Below are 11785 nucleotides of genomic sequence, written 5' to 3' on the forward strand. Positions count from 1 at the left end.
ACCTTTCAGTCTTTGTTTGTGAATTTTGGACGGAACAAAATTGGATTGGCTTGAATTTGTGCTCATGATCACTCTGGCAAAGTTTTGTGGCATGGTATGTTGAGGTGCTAGGCCAGCCGGCCTAGGGTAGGCCGGTCGGCTTGGTATTTTGTCCAATTTTCCTGATTTTTGGTACACTAGTTCCTGTGACCACAACTCATCCAAAACTTGTTGCACTTGTTAGAAATAAGCAAAATATGTATGGAACATGGTGTAAAGCTCATGTTATTCCCGAGAAGTTTACAGTCAAAATAGGAAATAATGGCCGTCAACACCCCCCAAGCTTAAACTTTTTCTCGTCCTCGAGCAAAGCTAAAGCTGAGGCTCGGTGGATCAGGAGTTGCATCAATGGTCATACCCTGTAGAAACCTTAAACACAACATAATACTCTAACATATGTACTTTGAATAAGTTGGCTCATACCTTGGTTTCTGGAGATGGGGCTTACTCGCATTTCATCCCTCGTCTTAGGCGGTTGAGAGATTGAACAACCTTCACCAGAATATTTCCTGCCTCCTGTTCAGGTTCCTAACTCGGAGTTTTGCAAGTTTTTCAAAAGTGGTTTAAGATTCCCCGACGGTACTCTCAAGTCGCTCAAGGTGTATGATCCTCACCATGGTCGGACAATTTGATCATCTTCTTCCTACTCCAAGGCAGATTTGTGGAGTTTTTAGGTAGGGAGAGTGTAGCATACCTTGGTTACCTGTTTTGCCGAGCAGAAGAGTGGTTCGCAAGAGGTTGGTACTTGATCAAATCCCGATCTTATGGAAGGCAAAATGTTCAGAGGAGAGGGCAGAAATGGACTCACACTTAGAGAATTTTGGTCTTTTTATTTGAGCCCCTTATTTCAACTCTTTTGAGTGGAGGTATGGGTCTTGTCTCTCTTTTTTTTTCATTGCTTCTGCTCCAGTTTTTTTTTAAGAAGATGACCCATACTCCATGAGGATAGAGTTATTGGAAGGGAGCATTGCTTGGACAGATCATTCGAGATGGATAGGTTCACTATGGAGATTTTGGGTTTTGTTGTGAGGGGAATTGTCTGGCGAAGGTGGATATCAATACCCGGAGTAGGTGACGGACATGCCAGACATTTTGAGGCTAGCAAAACAATGGGTACGCAAAGGAGAAAGATCGGTAGATGACAAATACCTTCCTCGAACGAACTCACCATTTGATAAAGCTCAAAATAACTCAAGATAGCTTATATCGGTTCATATGATAAAACATTATGGCTCTGGGTAGGACATGTAAACCAAAGGGGAATTCTTTACCATGTTTTATTTTAACGAAATTCCGAGAGGTTCCCTACTAGAGCATGCAGTTTTATTCCGATTCGAGCCATCTCAAATCTCACATCAACTTAGACTAGGAAATCAAGCTCATGCTCCTACTCAAACCAGATTTTAGTGGAACTACTTATGTGCCAACTAGTTCAAGTACTAGGAGAGTAAATAGTTGTATACGAGGCACTTTGCAAAGCATGGACAGAGCAACTATTCATCATCTCCATGATAAGAGCTTACACGGATTTCCACATATAAAAGCTAGGAGTTTTATTCAAAGCATGAAACACATTTTTTGTGCTTTAATTTATTTATTTTGTTTTCATTTTTATTTTATTTTATACTTTACTTTTTTTGAGTTTTTGAATGATTTAAACTAACTATATTTTTTTGGACACAAGACGAAAGGATAGGTCGGATGACTTACCTGGATACATGGGCACCCCCCAAGCTTGAATGAAGCTCAGTAGGTCTGCCATCTTGGTCGATTTTTTTTTCATATGCAGTGAAAGAATGCATTTGTGAGAATTTAAACATGCCATGTTGAGAAAGGGAAGATTATGTAAGAATATAAACTATCCTATATGCAAATGCAAGAATGGATAACTACCACGTACCTCATGGCAAGGGCTCGAGTTTCTCGTCCTGAGCGAGACGATCCATAATTTGGGTTTGGTCATCGTCACCTGATGGAGACATTGGTGGCGACGCTTTCTTCTGCTACATCTTCCGTGTAGGCAGAGCTACTTCGATCTCTTTCTTTCCAAATTCCAGAAAATTCTTACGTTGGATATTCCACTTCGCGTTCCGTTGGTTATACACCTTAATCTCCTCTCGAGTTCGAAGATTCTCCACGAATTCGATGAGGGAATATGGCTTCTCCAGCTCTTTCATGGATTCCTTCCGTTTGAAACTTTTGATCTGTAAGCATTGTTCATCCTTCGGTCTAAAACCGAATCTATCCTTCTGCCCATTGATGTTGAGTTGGATTACTCCAACTCCCGCATCAATGTGTACAGTTGTCATGCTCAAGAATGGCCTCCCCAATATGAGAGGGATCCCAGTGTTGGCTTCCACGTCAAGAATGGCAAAATCAATGGAAACAAAGAAATTCCTTTTTTTCACCGAAATATCCTTGGCGATCCCCGCGAGATGATGAATTGAATGGTCTGCTAGCTGCAAACACATGGCAGTAGGAGCAAGCGCATGATGGTTAAGCTTATCATAAATTACCTTTGGCATGACGCTGATGCTTGCTCGCAGATCGCAAAGAGCATGCTTAAAGTGTTGAGCTCCGATGGAACATGGGTGGTAGGGCATCCTGATTTCTTCTTCTTCTCCAGGAGAGGATTGAGTATAGCTGTACTACACTCATCCGTAAGCTACACGACCTCGATGGTCGGCAGGACCCTCTTATTGCCAAGGATATCCTTGAGATACTTGGTGTACGTGGGAACCTGCATAGTATCAAGAAGTGGTATGTTGCCATAAAACTTCTTAGTTACCTCGACGAACTTGCCAAATTGCTCATCGGCCTCCTTCTCCGCTCTAGAAACGGTAAGGCGGTTGTATCGTGACAGTCCCATGAAGTTCTAGGGGGTTCCACGGGGTCTTCCTGGGTAGTGGTGTTGGATTCTTCGGCCTCCTCCAACTCTCCGTCCTCAGCATAGGTATTCCTGGCGGTTACGGTCTTCCATCGTGTACTTGCATCCTGCGGAAGAGGTGGTTTCTATGCGGATTGTCTTGCCCGCACAGCTACCGCACTCACATTTTCTTTCGGGGTCACTTCCGGTTGCCCGGAAAGCTTCCCTGTGTCATGGTTAAGGCAGGATGGTATACCTGCACCCTGCGGATGATGTGGTTTCTGTGCGAATTGTCTTGCCCGCACAGCTACCGCACTCACAATTTCTTTTGGGGTCACTTCCGGTTGCCCGAAGAGCTTCCTCGTGTCGTGGTTAAGGTAGGATGAGGCCAGTTGAGTTACTTTAGTTTCTATCAATTTGCTGAAACTCAACTGATGATTAATAACAGAGTTAAACCCATTTAGTTGCATAGCCAAAGACTCAAGAATTTTATCATTAGCAAGAAATTTCTCACTAATGTTGTCATTAATTTGTTTTTGGCCATTCATGAAGTCTTTAAGCGAGGGCTGAAAACTGTTATTAAAATTGATACCTTGTTGTTGGCCGAAGGGGAGGTCGGGCTTAGAATTCCAACCTTGCTGAGGACGACATTCTGAGTCATTGGGAGTGTTGTTCCCAATGGAGTTCTCGTCCTCTTGAGTGAATGGGCAAGATTTTCCCGAGTGTCCAGTATTGCCACATTTCTCATATGTCATCTGAGACTCAGTAGTCTGGTTGACCTCCTGGTGGCCGAGATTCCAGCTTTTCCATGAGAAGATCCATCTTGGCTGCCAGCATATCGACACTGTCTATTTCATATATTCCTTTTGCATGAGCCGGCTGCCTATCTCCCTTCCAACTCTAGTTGGAAGCAACCTTGTCGGTGATCGTTCTAGCTCCTGCAACATCGAGGGAGAGGAATGCTCCTCCCACTGCTGTGTCCATGTGATCTTGCGGTCGCTGGTTCAGGCCATGGAAGAAGTTCTGAATGATAAGCCATTCTTCCATGCCGTGGTGTGGGCATGCTACAATGTAATCCTGAAGACGTTCCCAGGCTTCCGGGACTGTCTCGTCCTGGAGTTGTTCAAAATTGGAAATCCTGTTCCGAAGGGCATTGGTTTTGCCCACCGGAAAGTACTTGATCAGAAAAGCATCGGAGCACGCATCCCAAGTGTTGAATCCTTTCTTGTAGGTGTAAAACCACGTCTTTGCTTTTCCAAGCAAAGAGAATGGGAACAGTCGAAGGGGTTGATTATGCTGCTCACTTCCAGAGAATTCTGTAGATGAGCGTGGGCATCCTCTGATGCCTTTTCGCAGAAGGGGCTTGCTTGAACCATATTGACAAGTCCAGTCTTTATCTCAAAGCCATCAGTGCCTTGGTAATTGTTTAGTCTAGTAGGGATATGGCTATTGGACGAGGCTAAGAATTGACGGAGTGTCTTCTAAGCCATGGGTATTAAAGCTGGTGTTGTCAAACCTTGATCCTAAGAAAATTTCTTCTGGTAGAAACAAAATCACCCAATTCTTTCTGGATCTGAGTTGAATTGATATGGTAGATCGAATTTGGTCCTATACTGCTCTGCAGAAATCACAAAGATACCGGGAGCAATGGTAATCTCGCTAAAATTAGCAGTGACAAACTAGTAAATTTTATCAAACTATTCAACGAAATCTTTAGCCAATTGCTTCCCCGGCAACGGCGCCAAAAATGCTTGTTGTCGTTCCTTATGCTCAATAGAATATGGATTCCGCAAGCGCACAGAATCACCGCTGTAGCACTTCACCTTGGAGTATTCCAGGGTATCGTATATGTGGCAGAACCACCGAAATTATCCCGGCTCAAGTGCGTAAACCATCACCATAAAGGCAACATTAGCTTAAACGCACTTCAAACGGAACAATTTTTGGTCTGTCGGGTAACGTCCCGATACAACCACCGATTCTTGGATCGAACAAGCATACCCCGCACGAAGGCGAGTCCAGAGATATTACAACCACAATTTTTACAACACAGGCATAGTAATGAGTACAAACCAGTTGAAAACCTTATTACAAAGCCAACTTAAGTAAAGCAGTTATACAAGCCATAACTATAAGTTCAGAGTTTAAAACAGCGGAAGATAAAACACGATGTCTACAACACGTCGCAAAATGGTACCAAGCCAGCCCAAGCAAGGTATCACTCGTCATAGTTATTGCCGGCCGAAGACGTATCCCACTCTACGGACCAGCCAGGAGGCAACGAGCAAGGATAGGTCAAGCTAGCGATCTGATCCTCAAAACTCATACCTGAAAAAGGGTTTCAACAGCAAGGCTGAGTATTCTAATACTCAGCAAGACTTAACCGACAACGGGTATAAATAGCCCACCTTAGCTAGACTATGCAAGGCTTAGTAAGGCTCTGGTTTTCCTTTGCTGAAAAGCAATAAAGAGTAGGTCCTTACTTTTAAGTTTTAGCTTCAAGATTCTAGTTGATTAACCATTCTATATAAGCATCTACTAACCAAATATGGTGGAACTTCTAAGCAAACAACAAGATTAATAAGAATATTGTTGCTCTTATTACTCTGTGTGGCAAAGAGATCAAGCAGTCTCATTTCATCGTGAGAGGCGGACGATTCTGAATCGAAATTCAACCTTGCAAGGATAACCTAGCACACACGTCTGGAACACCGTCGGGTCATTCCCAAACAACCGTTGACCTTTCTTTCCGGCTTGTGGATAGGAACACTCTCCCCGACTACAGGGCTCCAAGGTCCACCCGTGCTCGGTCCACCCTTGTCCCTAGAAGTCGTGGTGTTGCGCAATATAAAATAAAACCTATCTCTAAGAGAGAGTGTCAGGTATATCCACTCCCCGGTCCAATCGGCTACTAGGCTTGCCGCGTACCATATTTACGGCATGTGACTAGTACTTTCAAAAACTTAACCAGCACTACCACACACCGCGACCTTAGCAAGTTCATCAACACAGACGGGGTCTCACATAGGACATGATATCGAACACAACCCCGTCCGTCGTCCTTATATTGATAACAGAAAGTAAACAAGCAATTCCTATAAAGCTCGCGAGTGACAGGCAATCACTCGACTTTTACCGTCCCTATAAGCTTAGCAATTACTCGAACTCAAGTCTAGTGTTCAGTACATAGGTTCCTAGGATCATGCATCTAGGGTTTCAATCCAAATCCTAAGAACTGTAAATGCACAAGTAAGTAATAACAGGAAATGATAATAATTTGAAATATAGGTTATGTCCGGGGCTTGCCTTCTCGGTAGTTGCTAACTATTTCAGCCCTAGGCTCTTCCGAACTTTGGTCCGGGGCTTCAGTTAGTTCCGCAGTGTTTACTTGAGCTTCGAGATCACCTCCGTCAGATTCCGGGATCAGCTCGTACGTCCCGTCCGATAAGGCAGTCGTGTCTATATGCAATGCAAGAACAACATTATAAACAAACATGGGCAATCGTTTATAGAGTAGTTAAATAACAAATTTAACTACACAAGGCATCATGATCAACAGCACAAAAGAAGTTAACTAACTTCATAAAGTGAGTGGTGGTGATTTACTATACCACTAAGTCATGGTTTGTAAATAAAACAACAAATCAGAGTACAAATAGTAATAAATTCTACCAAAATTACCCTAAACAGAACATTAACATACTAAGCTACCCTGCAAAAATCATGCCAAGACATGTAACCATTTAATCACAATAAATCATTTATGCAGGCAACACCTAGCACAAGCTTGAATTATACAAACTAAAATATAGCAAAGTAGAAGCTCAAAATTTAACAGGAGATCTACACAGGGATGATTTATCTACTGTGAATTTCTCACGATTTTATCTACACAGAAATAATTCTGAGAAAAAATAAACAAAACAGACAACAGTTTAGAAAGATACAATTTTAGCTCCTGTTCTAGCCATTAACTGATGCTCAAACTTCCTGGACAAGTTAAGATATTCTAGATAAACACTCAGGAATATTTTCAGGATTTAACAAGAACAGAAACTATTTATCATAAATAAAGTATACTAAACAAGGATTAAATCAAATAAAAAGCTACAACAAAGAACTGATCATGAAATTTTTATAGCAAAGCTAGTGTAACAAGAGTAAACTACCACCAAAATTTCAGAGCAATATCAGCTTTCAAGTATCACATAAGAAAAAGATTAAAGAACTAGTATTTATACACCTAGTAACACAAAACAACATCTACAGCAAAAACTTGCAACTAAAGCCTAACATATTCTGGATCTACTGCATAGAGCTCTTCAATAGGATTCCAAAACATCAAGATTTTCCATTTTACGAATTTTCTACGAATTGATCTAGAATTTCAAAGATCACTGAAAAACATTGCAAACCAGTCCCTAAGGCACTATTGCAATGAGTCACTGACATCGCAGATAACCCCCTGGGCTTTCTCAAATTCAAGCACGCGGTCCTTGGGTCGGGTCAGAGAGGGGAGGCGAGGTTTGACCGGCGGTTTCCCGGCGAGGGTGGAGGGGTGCGTGAGCCTCACTGGTGCAAGGCGCACCTCTGGGTGCTTGGAATCGAGGCTAAGGCGGTCGGAGGTGGGGTGTCGACGGCGAGTGGCGGCTAGCGGGCTCGGAGCACGGCGGCGAGGTGGCTCCGGTGGTGTTCGGGTGAGGGGAAATGGCCTGGGAGCTGCGCGAGGTCGAGGCGGTGCTAATGGTGGGGGATGTAGGGGTAGAGCGGGTCTGGGTTGGCGGCTCCGCGGTGGGGTGGAGCTCGCCGGGGTTCAAGCAGGGCGGCGGCGGCGTTCTGCGGCGTGGGAGCGAGGGGAGAGGAAATGGACGAGCGAAATCGACCTCTGGGGTTTAAGTAGTGCTTAAGCGCTAGCTAGAAGAGGGCGGCGTTCTCTGCAGCAGCCGTTCCACGGCGGCGTCGTGGTGGCGGCCGTCGGGGAGGTTCTGGGCGCGGCGGGGGTGCGTGGCGAGGGGTGGAGGCTCCAGCGCGAGGCAACAGGAGGGGAGGAGCTCGCCCGCGACGCGTGGGAGCCAGCGCACGGCGAAGTAATGGCCGGGAAAGCCGGGAAGGCGTCGGCGACGGCGCTGTCGGTGGCGTCGGCGGCGAGAAGCAGAGCAGGGAGGGGTAGATGGTCATAAGGGCGATTTTGCAATTTCCAAAAGTTCCAGGGACCTTTCTGTAAACAAGCAATAACTTTTAAACTAAAACTCAAATGAAAAAGTGCCCAACATGAAAGTTGTTCAACTTTTCAAGATCTACAACTTTGATGTTGTGCAAAAATTTATTTGACCAAAGACTCAAGAGCTAAAATTAAAATCATTGAAGAGATTTTGAATTCTAGGAAATTTGTCTTTTTCAAAGCAAAATCACTTCAAAATTAGACTTAAAAACAAAATTGGATGCCATGCAATAAATGCACTGAAATTTTGCACAAACACCCTCCATAAAAGCTATAAACACAAATAACTTTATAAAGGACCTCGCATAAAATCATAATTACACATATAACCTTTCATAATTACAAAAAGATCCTTTTTAAGCATTTCAAGCACAAGATGCATATCAACAAACCCAATTACTGTGCAGACACCTATTTAAATTACTGTGCAAACACCCGGGGTGTTACAGCCTTCCCCCCTAAAAAGGAATCTCGTCCCAAGATTACAGGAAGAAAAGGATGTAAAGACTTGGTACCTGTATTGGTTCTAAGAAAGTCAGGAAAGTTTCTTTGGAGAAAATTTTCAGTTTCCCAAGTAGCTTCTTCTACAGTATGCTGATTCCACTGGATTTTGTACATTTTAACTTTCTCCCTTCTAGTACTTCTTTCTTTTGTGTCAAGAATCTTGATTGGATACTCCGTATAAGATAGATCGGATTCAATCTCGATATCCTGTGGTTCAAGGATTTCCGTAGGTACCCTGGTGCACTTCCGAAGTTGTGAGACATGGAAGACATCATGAACGGCGGCCAACTGAGATGGAAGACGGAGTCGGTAGGCAACGGGTCCACAAGTTTCGATAATTTCAAATGGTCCGATGTATCGGGGTGCTAATTTCCCTTTTAAGCCAAAGCGTTGAACACCTTTAGTAGGAGATACTCGCAAATATACAAAGTCTCCTACCTCGAATTGTAAAGGATCTCTTCTTTTGTCTGCATAACTTTTCTGTCTTGATTGGGCTGCTTTAAGATTAACCTGGATAACTCTAACTTGCTCCTCTGCCTCAGAGACTAAGTCTGGCCCAAAAATTTTGCGTTCTCCAGCTTGTGACCAATTCAAAGGAGTTCGACACCTTCGACCATATAATGCTTCAAATGGTGCCATTTGCAAGCTGGATTGATAACTGTTATTGTATGAAAACTCCGCCAGTGCTAGGCACTTAACCCAATTCTTGCCATATTGAATAACACATGCCCTCAACATGTCTTCAAGGATTTGATTGATTCGTTCAGTTTGCCCATCTGTTTGTGGATGGTAAGCTGAACTACGAATCAGTTTTGTTCCAAGGGATTCTTGCATTTGCTCCCAGAAACGTGCTATAAACTGAGGCCCACGATCAGAAATAATCGTCTTTGGAATGCCATGTAAACGAACAATCTGATCGAGATAAATCTCTGCGTACTTCTTGGCAGAATAAGTGGTGTGTACTGGAATAAAATGAGCGGTCTTGGTGAGTCTATCAACGATTACCCAAACAGAATCATGCTTATGAGGAGTAGTGGGTAAACCAACGATAAAATCCATACTGATGTCCTCCCATTTCCAGGATGGAATAGATAAAGGTTGGAGAGTACCAGCTACTTTCAAATGACTAGCTTTAACTCTTTGACAGACATCACACTCAGAAACATATCTGGCGATCTCTCTTTTCATTCGAGTCCACCAGAAATTTTGTTTGAGATCATGGTACATTTTGGTACCACCGGGATGAATCGAAAACTTCGATAGATGTGCTTCATCAAGGATTTGTTTTCTAAGCTCATGATTCTTGGGTACAACTAGTCGAGATTCAAACCATAAAACTCCTCTATGATCCACTCTGAAACATTTATACTTTGCTTCTCCCTGTGATAACTTTTTCTTGATGACCTTGATACCCTCATCATGTAATTGTCCCATGATGATGCTATCATGAAGTGTAGGCTCAAGGGATATATGGTTCAAACTTCCTTGAGGTACCATTTCTAGGTTTAACTTCATCATTTCCTGGCATAGAGTTTCATTGAATGGTTCTACAGATAGACAATGACATTGTGACTTGCGGCTGAGTGCATCCGCAACCACATTAGCCTTTCCTGGATGATAGTGCACTTCTAGATCATAATCCTTTATCAACTCTAGCCAGCGTCTTTGCCTCATGTTGAGATCAGCTTGAGTGAAGATATATTTGAGGCTCTTATGGTCAGTGTAAATATTACAGTGAGTTCCCATAAGATGATGTCTCTAAATCTTAAGAGCGTGAATGACAGCTGCTAACTCCAGATCATGGATTGGATAATTCTTCTCATGATTCCGGAGAGCTCTTGATGCATAAGAAATAACCCGGTTGTCCTGCATAAGCACACAACCAAGTCCCGTACCCGAAGCATCACAATAGACATCAAAAGGTTTGGTACTGTCCGGTGTAGACAATACTGGAGTGGTAGTTAATCTTGCTTTGAGAGTTTGGAAAGCTTCTTCACACTTATCATTCCAAACAAACTTCACTCCCTTCTTCAATAACTCCGTCATAGGCTTGGCTATTCTGGAGAAATCAGTAATGAACCGACGATAATATCCAGCTAAACCAAGGAAACTGCGAATTTGATGAACTGAAATAGGAGATTCCCAATCCATCACTTCTTGTACTTTAGTTGGATCAACAGATATACCATCACTGGAGATAGTGTGACCTAAGAATTTCACACTGTCCAACCAAAATTCACACTTGGAGAATTTGGCATAAAGATGATGATCTCGTAATCGTTGAAGAACGATACGCAAATGTTCAGTATGATCTTCTTCATTCTTGGAGTAGATCAAGATATCGTCAATGAAAACCACGACGAATTTATCCAGCTCCGGCATGAAGACTGAATTCATCAAGTACATAAAATATGCTGGGGCGTTGGTAAGACCAAAAGACATAACCAAATATTCATATAGTCCATATCTGGTAGAGAAAGCAGTCTTTGGAATATCACAAGGCCTGATCTTTATTTGGTGGTAGCCAGAACGAAGATCGATTTTAGAGAAAACCTTGGCTCCAGCCAACTGATCAAACAGAATATCAATGCGGAGAAGAGGATACTTGTTTTTAATAGTGACCGCATTGAGTGGTCGATAATCAACACATAGCCTCAAGCTGTTGTCCTTCTTCTTCACAAACAGGGCCGGACATCCCCAGGGTGAAGAACTTGGATGAATAAAACCTTTGTCAAGAAGGTCTTGGAGTTGGACTTTCAATTCTGCTAATTCATTTGGAGGCATTCGGTACGACCTCTTAGATATAGGGGCGGTACCGGGTTGAAGTTCGATAACAAACTCGATGTCTCTATCAGGAGGCATCCCAGGTAAATCATCTGGAAATACATCCACATACTCCCACACAATAGGGATATCTTCAAGTTTAATTTCTTTTGCGGCATAAGCACAAGAGTTAATGCACTCTCGTTGTGGTAGATAGAGTATGGTGGCTCCTTGATATGGTGAATCTATCTCAATAGCTCGGGAAGAGATATCTAATAGTACTTTATGTTTAGTCATCCAATCCATGCCCAAAATAACATCCATGCCTTCTAAATTCAACAAAATCAAATCTGTCTTTATCACTTTACTACCCAACTTAAGAGGTACATGTG

The 11785-nt window shown here is 42.9% G+C and overlaps 1 non-coding gene across 1 annotated transcript; it reads left to right on the forward strand.

Moving 5' to 3' along the window:
* Positions 1 to 3950: 3950 nt before the first annotated feature.
* Positions 3951 to 4057, forward strand: LOC120677048. The gene has a single exon (XR_005676112.1). It is a non-coding gene; the product is annotated as a small nucleolar RNA R71 (small nucleolar RNA).
* The last annotated feature ends 7728 nt before the right edge of the window (positions 4058 to 11785 follow it).

Source organism: Panicum virgatum, chromosome 5N, assembly GCF_016808335.1.
Source record: "Panicum virgatum strain AP13 chromosome 5N, P.virgatum_v5, whole genome shotgun sequence".
In the NCBI taxonomy this organism is placed as follows: domain Eukaryota; kingdom Viridiplantae; phylum Streptophyta; class Magnoliopsida; order Poales; family Poaceae; genus Panicum; species Panicum virgatum.